Here is a 12434-nt window from a genome sequence, read left to right as displayed (position 1 = left end):
TATTTCATTCTAATTGACACATATATACCGACCCCATCGGTTGCTCAATCAATTGGCTCATACACTTTAAGAGAATACAAATATCAACAACGGGCTAAAAGGTCATAGTCCATACCTGAGCCATTAGAGAAGAATTCATCCTCCCTTTTTAGTTTTATCTATTATAACGATTTTAAATACGTGTATCTTATTCATATAATATGACTTATCTCATTATTATTTTAGAAACATTCTATTCTCAAAGATCAAATAAATCTTATCATTTTATATACATCTACTACTGAGATTATTATTTATTTACATATTTTTCTTCTTTTTTGATTCCTTGTTCATGTTATTGTATTATCCATAACTTAAAGTTGTTCATATCTTGCCCACAACTCCCATTAGTAGGTGAATTTAATTTTCTTTTTCTTGTAATAAAAATTATATTCACTATTTCTTATTCTACTGCTCAAATTAATATTTAAATTTATCAATAATATTTTTAGCATCATTTATTTTATTATCTTTATTTTATATTTTAGCTGAAATGGAGTAGTGGTACTCGTAGTATGTGTTGATAATACCTCCAAATTTATCTTTATAATGACTTAAGATAAAAGCGTTGTTTTTATCTCTCAGCTCAATATTTTCTTGTGTTAAAAACTTATTAGTTAAGATAGGGTAGTTGGTTATATCGTTATAAGACTATTATTCTTTCTTCCCACTCAAATTCAAAAGAATCTTATTTACTACCTTTCCATTTAAATAAAAAAATTATTTTTAATTTTAAATATTATTATAAATATTATCCTAAATTGTCTTTGAGTTGAAATTTTTTGTTGTCAAAACTTTATTAGTTAAGATAGGGTAGTTGGTTATATTTATAATAATATTTAGCTTAGCCACAACTTCACATTATTCCTTATATATATATATGTATATATAGATTGATTTGAACATTGAGTTTACTGATTGACGAATAAGGTGCACTATCATCAAAGCAAATTTTCTTTTATTAATCACCATACAAGTTGATGCTTCAATTCATATTTTCACTCTTCTGTTATCACTATTAATATAATATAAATGTTAATTTCATATTTGTTATAGTTAAATTTATTGAATTAACGTCTTAGGGCACATGGAGAAGTGAACGTTATTGATCAACTAAGGTAGTTACGAAAGTTAAGTTTTGATCCAACAACTCAGTAATTGTGATTATGGGTTCAAACCTAGAATTTTTAATTTTTTTTCTAGCAACAAACACTTTTTACTTTTTTTTGTTGTTTTTGTTATGGAAATTTTCAAAAAACTTTTTCTTATTATTTAAAACAATTCGCCTCACTCATTGAGCCTCGCGTTTGAATTGGAACATTTATGTGTTGATTAGCTTTCCTAATTAATTAATCAATGGCCTGCATACAGACCTCCTCGGAAATAGAGGAAAAGGAAGGACATCTTTCTATGGCAGAGGGAATAATATTCTCGCTCAAATGGGTAACCAACAATTGATAGTTGCTAATATAGCAGGTATTCCATGTGGTAATACAGAACATCCTTTATATAAAGACTTTATGGATTTTATAAAATCCAGAAGGAAGAAGGTACATCAAATGTACTAACATATTCCTCAGTAATAACAGAGGAAAGTCATGAAAACCTTGAGGTTTATAACCAAAAGGAAAAGAAAGAATTAATAATTCTTTTAGAACAATTCGACCTTAAATGGAAGGATAATTCATGGCAGTTTATGGCTCGGTATTTAGATACAGTGTCATATGCCACTTGTCACACCTCCTTTTTGCGCGCCCGCCCCGAAGGGTTAAATGCGCGAGGGAGTTTTTCCAATTTAAGTGACAATATTCGAAATGAGATTATTTATTTAATTCAGAGTCGCCACTTGGGAAAGGTTTGGCTTTTGGTGTCCCAAGTCACCGGTTTATCTTGAATCCCAAATCGAGGAAATTTTCGACTTTTCCAAATGAAGTCTGCGAACCAGAAATTCTAAGTAAGGAATTCTGTTGACCCGAGGGAAGGTGTTAGGCACCCTCGAATCCCGTGGTTCTAGCACGGTCGCTTAAATTGTTATAATGGCTAAATATCTGATTTAAATACATGTTATGACTTACGTGCTTTTATTAAGTTTAAACCGCTTTTATCATTATCATTTATTTTTATAGAATTGCAACGTCGTGAAAATGCATCTCGAACCACGTCACAATCAATGCGCCCGTGATCGTCAACACATTTTGACTTCGTTGAGATTTGGATTTGGGTCACATCAATGTGCACCCGAATTTAAGAATATGATTTAATTAAGCCGCGCCTAAAGAGTCTAACGCGTTATTGTTATTTTGGGAAGGCCGTAAAATTCGCTAAACGGCATGTCCCGAATTCTAAGTATTTTAATATATACATTTAGAGGGCCCCGCAGCTTGTGCATTTTTGTTTGTCGAGGCTCGTCTCATTTTTATTTAAAAGGATAAACCTACAGTGACTATATTTTCTATTAAGTTCATCTCTAAAATAAAAGAAAATTTCTTAATTATTTACATGCTGAAAAACGTAACTTATTTATTAAGTTACGACTAATGTGAACGGAAAATTGCGATCGCGTTTGTACAAGGAAAAACTGCTTTAATTCTACATTCTATTATTTACTAATACTAGAGCATGAGATAGATACACAATAATATCAAAAACAGATTAATTCAACTAACATTATTAGATGAAGAAGTTATACATATGCAATCCATTACTTATTAATAAATCGACTACATTTTTATATAAAGAAAGGAAAATTATATTCAAACAACAAATCTAAACAGTTCGGATTCAACAGGAACAAAGCCTGATTAATATTTCATTTTTTGCTTCAAGCCGAGATTGTACAAATGTGTACCTGGAAACAGCAGTACAAGAACAAAAGAAGTAGGAGTCAGCGACAGTAATAACGCGGCAACAGCAAGGTTCAGCAACACCGCAAAACCAGTAAAAACCAGTAGAATAACCCAGTAACAGATTGAAAACTCAGCAGTGCAAAAGTACAATCGCAGTCAAAGCAGAAGAGAGAAAAGATACGAGATGCAGTAGTTTCTGACTTTTGAATAACACTCGAAGAAAAGCAAACAGAATTGTTCGAGTGAAAGTTCAAATTGTCTTTCTCTTTTACTATCACAAACTCTCTCCAAGTATAAAAGTATGTCGACTCTCAAGTGTAAAAAGAATCTGTCAACTCTCTCTAAAAATCCTCTCAATAATATTCAACTCTTTTTCTCTCCCCCCAAAAAATCTCTTTTTAATGTCAAGAATCACTCTATATATAGCAAGACAAGTCTTCAATTCCCAACCCCCAAATTATTCCCCCAATGGCATGCTTTGTCCCACTATCAAATGTCTTCTTTATTTTAAAACTTTGTCCCCCATGCCTACATTAAATAAATGCCACATTACCAACCCATTACAATATGTCCCCCATGCCTACATTAAACAAGTACAAGATTCCTCCCCATTATGTTTTGTCTTGTCCCCCATTATATTAAACAAGTACATCAAAAACCCCACCCCATTATATTTGTCCCCCATGCTTAACATAAAGAATCAAAATAATGTTCAATTACCAAACTACCCCTCCGACCTTATTGCAATTACAAATCTACCCCCGAATGCATTGCAATTTACCAAATTAACCCCCATCAGCTCTAAACACTCAATTAATCATAACTCAACCAAAACATAGTTAAGATGACCAATTTCTCAACAATCTTCAACAACAAATCATATGAACACGATGAACAACACAACTCCAAATTGATGGAAATAAATTAACCATATCGGGAACCAATCCTGGTTAATTTAGACCATCAATGGATGAACAAAGAGACAACAATACAAACAACAATATGCATGATTCAAATTAAATCAACAAATCACAAACAAACATAAACTCACATTAAATCACTGGATTTAAACATGAACTTCAAACCAAGACGAACATGAATTAAATCTATTTTTAAGCAACAAACATGACGGATTCACATGACTCAAACAACACTAATAATTTCTGGAAAATACATAACAACATGAAACAAATTGAAGAAATAATTAATTAAATTTCAATTTGAATCTAACAAACTTTAAACTAACAAATAATCAATTAAACAACAATACAAACACGAAATAACATGAAAAACAATTAATTAATCTTTCATTTGGAATCTAAAAAAAATTAATTTAACAAACAACACATGAACATGAACAAAAGATTAATTCAAACGATAAAAAAAACAAACATTTGCCAATTTTAGATCCGAAAATATCAAAACAAAATACGGACAAAATAAAACTCAAAAATCTACTAACCGGAGATGAGCAACGATGAATTCGATCGTATGGACTGTTTCGATGAACCTCAAACATGGGAATAAATCTGTCCGGACTCAACGGCGAACTCAACGACGAATTCACCTTTCTTATAAACTTGAACGAACTCAAAACGACGCTCGACGACCTCGACTAAAACTCGACCGAACGAAAAGGTGGCAGCAGCTCGTCTGAAGATACAGCAGCTGGAAGTGTGCTTGGTTTGTTCACGCGAAGAAGATGAGGGCAACAACAATAGCGTGAAGACAGCTTGGCCATGGTGATGCCCAAGCTCGAAGAGAACGAAACAGCAACGGAGGTCGTTTGGCCATGGAAACGAACGGTCGACGAGGTCTGTTTGGAGGTGAAGAAGCAGCAGCTGGGGGACTGGACGTCGAGCAGCAGCAGTCATGGTGAGCTGCTTTCGTCGTTCATGGTGAAGCAGCTTGGAGAAGATGAAGCTCGACCAAACGACGACGAACTCGACGGAGCGGAGCAGCAGCTCGGAGCAGATGAAGCTCGGAGAAGATGAAGCAACAGCTGGTTGACGAGAAGGAGGAAGGTGGTCGACGCAGCACGCAGAAAACTCGAGCTTGAAGCAGCGTCAATGGCGGGAAGGCAGCTCGGGTGGTGGTGTTTGGACGTGAGGGAGTCCGGACTGCGTCCATGGTGGTGGTGTTCGCGGTGGGAAGGTGATGGGTGGTGGACGCAGAAGAAGGGAGCTGGTTTGGGCAGCCATGGATGGGGTGTTCTTGGAGTTTGGAGAAGAAGAAGCCAAAATGGGGGCGGATGGTTTAGGTCCCTTTTTTAGGGTTTTTTGTTCTTTCTTTTTTTGTTCTTTTGTTTTTGTGTCTTTGAAATGCAAGATAGGGGTATTGGGTTATGGATTGGGTTAATGGGGCGGACCGGGTTGACCCATGTTGAGATGGACTGGGTCATGGAGAAGGTTGGACAAATGTTTGGGCCTGGGGTTGAATTTTGAAGAAGTGGCCCAATCCGATTTTTCTTTGTATTTTTGTTCTCTTTTCTTCTTTTATTTTCTAAAACTAAATTATAAAAATACTTAAATTATTATTAAGAACTAAATTAAATTATAAAAGCGCAAATTAACTCCCAATAACAATTAACGCACAATTAAGTAATAATTAAGCATAAAATTGTTCATTTGGACATTAAATGCTAAAAATGCAAAAGATGCCTATTTTTTGTAATTTTTAATTTTTGTAAAACTAATTTAATTACTAACAATTGTAGAATGAAATCCTACATGCAAAATGCGACATATTTTTATATTTTTTATTAATTTAACAAATAAGCAAACACAGACAAATACAAATAATCATCCAAAAATATCACAAAAATACTCAAAATTGCACACCAAGGAAAATCATTTTATTTTGCATTTTCTGGGAGTATTTCTCATATAGGGCAAAAATCACGTGTTTACACCACTCATGCTTATAAATAGAGGATGCACTATGAGATAATACTCTCAACCACAGGATCAGCTGAAATTCAGCACTTCTATCCTGCAAATACCAAAAACACTTATAGTTTTTCTAAAATTATTATTAAAAAGGTATTAGCCTCTGATGAATGGGGACTTAGTACTTTAAAGGATAGAGAATACACTCATCCTGATCAAAAAGTCGCAGTTAAATTTAACTACTGGGTCTATGTAGAAAGTTTTAATAAAACTTTTCTTTATGAAAATCCTAATAGGATTCTTTATGAAAAGTTTTAATAAAACTTTTGTTGGATTCTTTGGACTTCAGTTATAAGTTTGTCCAATTTTTCCTGTATTGTAATAACCTGTTCTCCCATAATACTAATATACATATTAGTATAATTATTCTAAGTGAGCATTGTATTCAGGTTTTTAGCTGTAATAGTAGCTACATCATTTTCAAGTAATTTTGAAAAAGCAGTAAAATAGACTATTTTATCCTTTTCTCCTATCTGAAAAGATTGTTGGGGAGGAAAAACTGATTTAGTAATTTTCCCACTAGTGAGCATATAATCTCGTTCCAATACCGAAATATAATTATAAACATGTTTAGACATGAACCATGGAACAAAAGCAATAATTTTATTTTTTTTACTTATGTCATTATAACAATCATGTTTGAAGAATTGTATTAATTCATCATTAAAGTTTTCAAAAAACCATTTTATGAAAATACTCCATCTGGGTTGTAAAAAATCTTCAAGAATCATTTTTCTTGCCGGTGAACCCGGGCTAAAATCTATTTGGTTTTCATCCATCATTTACACCATTTGAAAAATCCATTTCGGATGCAGTTGGTTCAAGGTCTGAATTGACCTTGACTATATTATCTCGACTAATTCTTATATTATCAATTCTATTATTTTCTCTAATTTGTGATATGGATGCTCTAGATGGAAAGTCTACCACATAATCAATTGGAGAGATATAAGAAGAGTTTGATCTAGTTAATCTAGATGCTAGACTGATATTATCATTTTGGACGGGTTCATTGAACCCGATTTTAATAGTCCCATCTAAGGTTTGTTGTATTTCTGTTACCTTAGTATTACCAGTGTTTTGAGGAGCCACCGCTTCCTCTATGACCCATTCTTTGGGGAAAATCTATTTCATCCTATTATATATATATATATATATATATATATATATATATATATATATAGAGAGAGAGAGAGAGAGAGAGAGAGAGAGATTGATTTGAACATTAAGTTTACTGATTGACGAATAAGGTGCGCTATCACCAAAAATAAATTTTCTTTTATTAATCACCATACAAGTTGATGCTTCAATTCATATTTTCACTCTTCTGTTATCACTACTAATATAATATAAATGTTAATTTCATATTTGTTATAGTTAAATTTATTGAATTAACGTATTATGGCACATGGAGAAGTGAACGTTATTGATCAACTAAGGTAGTTACGAAAGTTAAGTTTTGATCCAACAACTCAGTAATTGTAATTATGGGTTCAAACTTAGAATTTTTAATTTTATTTCTAGCAACAAACACTTTATTTTTTCTGTTGTTTTTGTTGTGGAAATTTTCAAAAAACTTTTTCTTATTATTTAAAACAATTCACCTCACTCATTGAGCCTCTCGTTTGAATTGGAACATTTATGTGTTGATTAGCTTTCCTAATTAATTAATCAATCAATTCAAATTTAACTTTCTTTCCATTTAGATTCAAAAGAATCTTATTACTATCTTTCTATTTAAATTAAAAAAATATCTTATATTTCAATTTAAATTAAATACAATAACAAATACAACAACAACAACAACGACCCAGTATAATCCCACAAGTGGGGTCTGGTGAGGGTAATATGTACGCAGACCTTACCCCTACCCCGAAGGGTAGAGAGGCTGTTTCCAGGAGACCCTCGGCTCAAAAAAGCAATAGGAGATGATATATTAGTACCATAAAAATGCGTAATAAAAATAACAACAATATATAAGAGATATGAAATATGAAATACATGATACGAAATACGAAATACGAAATAGATGGCTGGTATAGTACAACTAGAAGGTAAAGCCCTGCATCAATAGACGACCAATGACATTCCTAGTCTAACTCCTAACTAGATAGTCTCCCTCTATTGTGCTGTAGAAATATTCACACTCTCCCCTAACCTACAACCTTAATGCTCGACCTCCATAATTTCCTATCAAGGGCCATGTCCTCAGTAATCCTAAGTCGCGCCATGTCCTGTCTGATCACCTCTCCCCAATACTTCTTAGGTCTTCCTCTACCTCTCCGCGTGCCCACTACAGCCAGTCGCTCACACCTCCTCACCGGTGCATCAGTGCTCCTCCTCTGAATGTGCCCGAACCATCTGAGTCTTACTTCCCGCATCTTGTCCTCCATGGGGGCCACACCCACCTTCTCTCGAATATCTTCATTCCTAATCTTATCCATCCTTGTATGCCCGCACATCCACCTCAACATCCTCATCTCTGCTACTTTCATCTTCTGGGTGTGTGAGTTCTTTACCGGCCAACATTCAGTTCCATACAACATGGCATGCCTAACCACTGCTCTATAAAACTTACCTTTTAGTAACGGTGGCACTTTCTTGTCACACAAGACTCCCAACGCTAACCTCCACTTCATCCACCCCACCCCTATACGGTGTGTGACATCCTCGTCAATCTCCCCGATCCCCTGAATAACCGATCCAAGGTACTTGAAACTACCTTTCTTGGGAATGACTTGAGAGTCAAGCCTCACTTCAACTCCCGCTTCCGTCGGCTCAACTCCAAATTTGCACTCGAGGTATTCCGTCTTCGTCCTACTCAACTTGAAACCTTTAGACTCAAGAGCATGTCTCCAAATCTCTAGCCTCTCGTTGACGCCGCCTCTTGTCTCGTCAATTAGAATAATGTCATCAGCAAATAGCATGCACCATGGAACCTCCCCTTGAATATGATGAGTCAGTGCATCCATCACCAGGGCAAATAGGAATGGGCTGAGCGCAGACCCTTGGTGCAACCCCGTAATAACTGGAAAGTGTTCAGAGTCGCCTCCTACTGTCCTAACCCGAGTCTTAGCTCCATCATACATGTCTTTAATCACCCTAATATAGTTACTCGGGACCCCTTTATCCTCTAAGCAGCTCCATAAGACCTTCCTAGGAACCTTATCGTACGCTTTCTCCAGATCAATAAACACCATGTGGAGATCCTTCTTCTTATCTCTGTACTGTTCCACCATCCTCCTAATAAGGTGGATAGCTTCTGTGGTAGATCGTCCCGGCATGAACCCGAACTGGTTGTCTGAAATAGACACCGTCCTTCGCACTCTCATTTCTACCACTCTCTCCCAAACTTTCATGGTATGACTTAGTAATTTGATGCCCCTATAGTTGTTACAGCTCTGGACATCACCTTTGTTCTTATACAACGGGACCATTGTACTCCACCTCCACTCTTCAGGCATTCTATTAGTCTTGAATATAACACTAAACAATGCAGTAAGCCATTCCAAGCCTGCTTGACCCACACACCTCCACAGTTCAACCGGAATTTCGTCTGGCCCGGTAGCTCTGCCCCTTCTCATCTTACGCATTGCCTCCATGACTTCATCGATCTCAATGTCCCTACAATTACTTACTTCATGGTGACTGTCGGCATTCCTCGATTCCCCAAGTATAATATCCTGATCCCCTTCTTCACTTAGAAGTTTATGAAAGTAGGTCTGCCACCTCCTCTTAATCTGGTCATCTCCCATCAAAACTTTGCCGTCATCATCTTTTATGCACCTCACTTGGTCCAGATCCCGAGTTGTCCTCTCTCTCGCCTTAGCGAGTCGGAATAACTTCTTCTCCCCACCTTTGTTCCTTAGTTCCTCATACAGACGAGCAAAAGCTGTCGTCTTAGCCTCCGTCACTGCCATCTTCGCCTCCTTCCTAGCTACCTTATACCTTTGACTGTTCTCTCTCTTCTCCTCCTCGTCAGTGCTCCCTACTAACCTTAGGTAAGCCGCCTTCTTTGCTTCCACTTTACCTTGGACAACTGCATTCCACCACCAATCTCCTTTGTGTCCACCATAGTGGCCCGTAGATATCCCTAACACCTCTCTCGCCGCCTTTCTTATACAGTCCGCCGTCGTCGACCACATTGTGTTTGCGTCCCCACTACTTCTCCAAGCTCCCATTGCCGATAACCTTCCTTCCAACTCTTTAGCTTTATCCTTAGTTAAGGCGCCCCACCTAATCCTGGGGCGTCCTTGTACTGACCTCTTCTTCCTCCTTATCCTAATACAAATGTCCATCACCAAAAGCCTATGCTGCGTTGAGAGGGTCTCACCTGGGATAACCTTGCAGTCCTCGCACAACCTTCTGTCGCATCTCCTGAGGAGTAGATAGTCAATCTGAGTCTTCGCCACCGAACTTTGGTAAGTAACCAAATGTTCATCCCGCTTCGTAAAACTCGAGTTTGCAATGACTAGATCGAAAGCCTTGGCAAAGTCCAACAGCGCAATGCCCCCTCCGTTCCGCTCTCCGAAACCAAATCCGCCATGCACCTCAGTGTACCCACCTGCAGATAACCCAATATGACCATTGAAATCTCCTCCTATGAATAACCTCTCAGAAGGCGGTATACTACGAACAATCTCATCCAACCCCTCCCAAAATTGCCTTTTAATATCCTCATCCAAGCCTGCTTGTGGTGCGTACGCGCTAACGACATTTAAAGTACCCTCACCCACCACCAACTTAATAGTCATTAGCCTATCATTCACCCGCCTGACCTCTACCACGGACTCCCTAAGATGGCTATCTACCAGGATACCCACTCCATTCTTACCCCTCAGGACACCAGAGTACCACAACTTATACCCATCCACGTTTTTCGCCCTCGATCCGACCCACCTAGTCTCCTGGACACACGCTAAGTACAATAACAAATATTGTCCTAAATTGCCAAGTGGCTTTATATTAGCTTGCCACTTGGCTAAATGAGAAGGCAAATTTTCTTGCTTATATATATATAGATATAGATATAGATTTTTCTTAATTCAGCACTCGTTAAATGGTAAAAAAGTCTTGAGAGTTTTGGTAAGTCCTATAAAAGTCCATAGTTATTGCATTCTGCTTCTACTAGTGACTTTTAAATGACATTTAAAAAAATATCGAAAATTAACCGAACCGTACCGATACCGAAGAGAAACCGACATGATTGGTACGGTTTCTAAAAGTCTAAATTTGGTTATACATAATAGAATAACTGAAAAATTAATATGGTGCAAATTTTATAAAATAACCGGCCGAACCGTAACACGCACTTGTCGGGCGTTATTGGCGCCCACCAAACTGTTTTCTGCAACTGTTCCTGCGCTGCATTGCCCAGTTCCATCTCTACTTCTTCTCCTATTTCAATCACATGAAAAACACAAGAAAAATCATCAGGATTAAAAACCTAAAAACAGTAATTGAAATTAAACTAGTAATTGCATAAGAGATCGACACACACGCAAAAAAAAAGAAGGTTTAAGCTTCTACAACGAATCAATTTGCTTTGTGGGCTAGATGATCATCCCAAACATATATTTGTTCTTACTCAAAGAAAAAACTGTAGTTATAATTTTTTTAATTTACCTGTGAAAATTCCAGCAGGAAAGACTCTAGAAGGACGAGAAAAGCATTATGTATGTAAAAGTGGTGGTGTATGAGAGACGTGGAGGAATGCGGCAGTAAGAAGGTAAAGAGAGGTAGGGTTAAGAGCACAAATACTTATATGGGAGCTATGGTAGGGTTCCTTTTTTCCCCAATCATGTTCCTCTTTTTCACTTGAATTTACCAGAATAGCAACACCAGAATGTAACTCTAATAGTGCTGGTTTCAACAAATTTTCGTCCATAAGTAGTTCGTGTAAGTTATATACACGGACACTGTTCCTATTTTTATAGGATCAGTATAGCTTTACCTATTATAACAGTTAATTACCATTAAACTGACGTCGTTGTACAAATATTTTTTTTTACTGTCTGTGCGTAACTTAATTTCAGTATCACAGTTTCAGTAGGTCAGATTATTCAATAATTATTAAGAGATTGATCCTGTGTATTTTGTTTCTGCGTGATGATTGCTTTTCCCCCAAGTGTATGCAAGCTCCTTTTCTGCAAATATCCAACAGTTTTTGTTGAACCTTCTCAATGTATAAGTAACACTTAACTTTTCCATCCAATGTTAACATTTGAGGGTCTCTATGCCCCATCGGGATAGGACCCTCCCCAGACCCCACTTGTGGGATTTTACTAGGTCGTTGTTGTTGTTGTTGGGAAGAAAGAAGGTGCTTCTTGCCGCAACATAGACGAAGAAAGATTGATTTTTACCCTCAAGGGATGTATAGAAAGAAGGATACAACAGAACAAAATCTTAAAAGACCAACAAACCTCTTCGATCCCTTCATTTATGTGCCAGAGATTTGGTAGGAAAGTGGAAGAGACCTTTTTGTATATGATTATCAGAAGGAGTGGGAAAGCTGCAGTAATTCTTTGGAAAAGCCCGGTTCTCTTTGTCTTCGAGATTAACAAAAAATGTAGGACTAAAATATAAGGATGGAAGAACCTCA

At 36.7% G+C, this 12434-nt stretch overlaps 1 long non-coding RNA gene across 1 annotated transcript; it reads right to left on the bottom strand.

Annotated features, from left to right (window-relative positions):
• Positions 1 to 2683: 2683 nt before the first annotated feature.
• On the bottom strand, positions 2684 to 11720 carry LOC104227069 (uncharacterized). Its single transcript, XR_011403981.1, has 3 exons — positions 11459 to 11720; positions 11146 to 11230; positions 2684 to 2887 (listed from the first exon to the last, which is right to left on the bottom strand). It is a non-coding gene; the product is annotated as an uncharacterized lncRNA (long non-coding RNA).
• Between the last annotated feature and the right edge of the window lie 714 nt (positions 11721 to 12434).

Source organism: Nicotiana sylvestris, chromosome 11 (assembly GCF_000393655.2).
Source record: "Nicotiana sylvestris chromosome 11, ASM39365v2, whole genome shotgun sequence".
NCBI lineage: Eukaryota > Viridiplantae > Streptophyta > Magnoliopsida > Solanales > Solanaceae > Nicotiana > Nicotiana sylvestris.
This window is presented reverse-complemented; position numbering and strand designations above follow the sequence as displayed.